This window comes from Atractosteus spatula, chromosome 17 (assembly GCF_055471065.1).
Source record: "Atractosteus spatula isolate fAtrSpa1 chromosome 17, fAtrSpa1.hap1, whole genome shotgun sequence".
NCBI lineage: Eukaryota > Metazoa > Chordata > Actinopteri > Semionotiformes > Lepisosteidae > Atractosteus > Atractosteus spatula.
The window spans coordinates 2,093,842-2,098,619 of NC_142722.1; the positions used below are offsets into that span (position 1 = coordinate 2,093,842).

Here is a 4,778-nt window from a genome sequence, read left to right on the forward strand (position 1 = left end):
TTTTCTATATTTATTGTCAATTAATTGTCCATAACATTGCTATTCTATTTTTTCAAAGAAATGTTTGTTAAAAGAAAAGTCACAGCACCACTGGATTTGAACACACAACTGCTGGTTTAGTAGTGGGGAACCTAGAACACAGGACCACCTGCAAGGTCACGTGAGGAGAGGTGAAACAGCCTTACACAAATAGTATCAACAGACATTGTACAGCGTGTACTATTCTTGTGTTGCGGTACATGAATATAATTATATCGTTATTAATTTCTTTAGATACGCGATTCCATATTATATTCCCTATTAATCAAATTCTAAAAATATGCTTGTTGTCTCCGGTATCGAGCGTATTCGCAGAAAAGGTTAAAACTACCACTTTTTATACACGTTATTCCACATGTTAGTTAAAGACTTCGATGCTTAAAATGTTTAGGGAGAAATGGAATACTGGTGTGTATTTTTTCTTTAAAGTACCGAGACCAGCCATATACTGTATGTTTATGTTCCAAAATTAATATCGTTTATGGCCTTCACACGCTTTACAGTATGCTCCTATTCTTTTTATGCTCAGCTACTAAGATTTCCCTTCAGTGGTAAAATTTCATATAAATATTCAATACTTAAACAGGCACAGTAAAGACATTAAATATACCTATACATACTGTATACAGTACAGTTTGCATACAGTAATATGTTTATGTTCCTAAATCAATATCTTTTATGAGCATGTGAAAGGCATGGTGAATCGGAGATTCTCAAAAATTACTGTACTTTGCATGATTGGAAACAAATGCGTGATTGTGAAATGCTGTGGTGTTACTTTTACAAAGACGGTCAACAAAAAAAAGAATGTGGACCAGGGCAATATTTGAGTTTACAGTTTGTCCAAGGTCATTCATTATTAATACTATTAGTAATATCTTCAGTAAAGACTTTGATGGAGACAGCTCAAACATGAGAGGTTGTGCTTTATTAGCTCCACCTTGCGGAAATTCTGGATACTATTATTTAACTTGCGGTACCACGTGGTATCATGCGGCACTATGCGAGAATTTACGGTATTAATACAGTAACTTGCGGTACACTGCGTCAAGCGCACCACAAAATAATGCGGTATCGCCCGCTTGTTTTGAATGGCTGCATCTGTATTATTCTGCATCCACGAATGACATTTCGCACCTGGAAGCAGATAATGACTCTCTATGCGTTCGCATGTCTTGTGGCCTACTCTTAGCCTTTGAAAACTCAATTAATAAAGCTGAAAGAACCGACTCCATAAGTCTACCTAGTGGACGAGGACGAGCAGTGGCGATAGCAGAGAAGGAGTGAGGATGGTGCAGATGGAAACTCATTTTTACGCGCTCCTCTGGAAGGAATGCAAATAAAAGCCTAAACCCGAAAACAGTAGTGGCCGAAAGAGGAAATACCTCCTAGTGGCACACTAGTGCTCCTCGTTAGTATAGTGGTGATTATCCCTGCCTGTCTTGTGAGAGACCAGGGTTTGATTCCCCGACGTGGAAACAATGTAGCTTTTGTCCAATCAGATTCCAATGTGTGGGATCTTACGTAATTTCCCTTCTCCGTCATTTTCTGAGCCCTATTCCAAAGGGGCATCCTGTCCACTCCACAATGCTTTTCGAAAACCTTCCTGTGTGTTTGATTAGTGTTGATTTGTTTCGAAAAAGCTCGAAGAAAGGAAGACTGATCTAGCTCTATATCAGGAGTGGGATTTCAACCCACACCTCCAGGGAAGACTGCAACCTAAAAGCAGCGCCTTACACCACTCGGCCATCCTGACATGTGCCGCCGGCCCCAACCGGTCCGATGAGCCACCGCGATCCTACTGCGTTCCTCGATCATTGCACTGTTATTAAATTTACATGGAGTGACAGTAGTACTGAAATCTTTGAAAAATCTGTCGGCTTTCATGACCCGTTTACTTTGTGGAGTGAATGTTGCACACTTGCGAGAAAACGTTTGTGAACCCTTTGGAATTATCTGGATTTCTACATGAATGACTCCTAAAATGTGATCTGATCTTCATCAGAGGCATAATAATCAATAAAGACAGTCTTATTTAACAAACAACACACACGACATTTTACATTGTCAATTCAATTCAATTCAATGTATTTCTATATAGCGCCTTTCACAACAAGGTTGTCCCAAGGCACTTAACAGTGCAAGTTGTTAAGAGCCTTGTGTCTAATATGACGCCTAGGTTACGTGCTGTGTCTTTGAGGCAAATTTTTAAATCCTCTGAGTTAAGTGCTGAAGTTATAGTAGTCCTATCAGTATTGTTGCCTCCAATCAACAGATCCTCAGTTTTATCAGAACTGAGTAACAAAAAGTTTTCACACATCCAAGTCTTTCCTTCATTAATGCATTTAACTAAAGTGATAATAGTTGTTGTTTGGTGTAAACGAAATGTATATTTGAGTGTCATCGGCATATGAATGAAAGTTCATATTATGTTTTCGTATTATCCTACCTAGCAGCAGCATGTAGAGAGAGAGCAATATTGGTCCCGGCACTGATCCCTCTGGTACCCCAAACTGAACTGGTGACGTTGATGAAGCAGTATAATTATTAGATATTTGAACATAATGAAAACGATTAGTTAAATATGAAGTAAACCACTTAAGGACGGTTCCAGATAAGCCAACCTCAAACTCAAGCCTGTGTAACAAAACAGAGTGGTCAACCGTGTCAAAGGCAGCACTAAGATCTAGAAGCACAAGCACTGTTGCATTCCCCACATCAGTAGCTAACAGAATATCATTTACGACTCTTGTTAATACAGTTTCAGTGCTGTGGCCTGGGCAGAAACCAGACTGAAATTTCTCAAGTATATTATTTGAATCCAGATACGATTGAAGTTGGGTCACAACTATTCTCTCAAGACTTTTAGATTGAAATGGGACGTTTGAGACAGGCCTGTAGTTGTTAAGAACTTGTGGATCCAAATTTGACTTCTTAAGGAGCGGTCTAACAACCGCTACCTTAAATCGATCAGGTACAATGCCTGACACAAGGGATGCATTCATCATACTAATTATAGGTCCTGCCAGTCCTTCGAGGGAATCGTTGACTAGCTGAGTGGGGATGGGATCTAGCAAAAAGGTGGTTGACTTTGTCTTAATAATTAATTTCTGGAGTTCTTGTTCATCGTCTTTATCTTTATTGAACAAGTACAGTATCTTTATTGAACAGATGGTTTAAACAATCAAGGTCATTGATGGAAAAATATGTGAACCCCTCGGATAATGACATCTTGAAAGGAGGGTAATTGGAGTCGGTTATTCCAATCGATGAGTCAGCTGATGAGTCAATTCAGGTGTGGGTTTGACCTGCCCTGCCGCAATAAAAATCACACAATCCTGGATAGCTGCTCTTCACATCAGAATTCTGTTGACGTACAATATGGCCCGATCAAAAGAGATTTCAGAGGACCCCGGAAGAAGAGTTGTTGAAGCTCATAAGACTGGAAAGGGTTACGAAAGGTTTTCTAAAGACTTGGGCCTCCATCAGTCCACAGTCAGGTAGATGTCAGCACCGTTGCTACTCTCCCTAGGGGTGGGTGTCCTACAAAGATCAGTGCAAGGACACGCTGTACAGTCCTCAAACAGATGACAGAGAACCCCATGACAGCTAAGGATCTGCAGGCATCTCTTGCACGTGGTAACGTCTGTGTTCATGAGTCCACCATAAGAAAAAATCTGAACAGGAGTGGTGATCATGGGAGGTCACCACGGAGGAAACCACTGCTCCCTTCAAAAAATAAAACACCACTGCCCCTCTCAAGTTTGCTAAAGACCACATGGATGTTCCACAGCAACTCCTGGAACAATGTTCTGTGGACAGATGTGACAAAAGTTGAACTTGTTGGTAAATGTGCACAGCGTTATGTTTGGAGATAACAAAACACTGCATACCAACTCCAAAACCTCATCCCAGCTGTGAAGCATGACGGAGGCTGTATGGCTTGCAATCATCAAGGGACCGATGAATTCCAAGTTGTATCAGGAAATTCTACAGCAGAATGTCAGGGTGTCTGTCTGTGATCTAAAACTCGAAAGACGCTGGGTCATGCAACATGACAAAAACAAAGGAGTACATCAACAACAGATTGACTGAAACAGAAGAAATTCTGTATTTTGGGATGGCCAAGTAAGAGTCCTGACCCCAATCCCATTGAAGTGCTGTGGTGTGATCTGAAGCAGGCCGTTCAGCGCAAGACATCCCAAAAAGATACATGAACTGAAACAGTTTTGCATAGAGGAATAGGCCAAAATACCTCCTAACCGCTGCTCAGGTCTGATCAGCCGCTACAGAAAGTGTGTATTGAGGTTTTTGTCAATAAAGGAGGTTCCACTAGCTCCTTATTATAAGGGTTCACATACTTTTTCCATCAATGACCTTGATTGTTGAAACCATTTGTTCAGTAAAGAAACAGCAATGTAAAATGTTGGGCATGTATTGTTTGTTAAATCAGACTATCTTTCTTAATTATTATGACTTACATGTAGATAAAGATTAGATCACATGTTAGGAGCCGTTCATGCAGAAACCCACATCATTCCCGAGGGTTGTTTACAAAGGTTTTTCTCACAACTGTATGTGAGAAAAAAGTTGAGATACTCACTGAGGAAGGTGGGGTTGTAGCTTTGCAAATGGCAAGGACATTTGTACACTCATAATGGGACAGGAGCACTCTAGAGAGAACTCAAACCCACAATCCCTGGCTTAGAAGGCCAGTGCCTTATCCATTAGGCCACTGA

At 40.6% G+C, this 4,778-nt stretch overlaps 1 non-coding gene across 1 annotated transcript; it reads right to left on the reverse strand.

Moving 5' to 3' along the window:
- Positions 1 to 1,712: 1,712 nt before the first annotated feature.
- On the reverse strand, positions 1,713 to 1,795 carry trnal-uag (transfer RNA leucine (anticodon UAG)). The gene has a single exon. It is a non-coding gene; the product is annotated as a tRNA-Leu (tRNA).
- Positions 1,796 to 4,778: the final 2,983 nt, after the last annotated feature.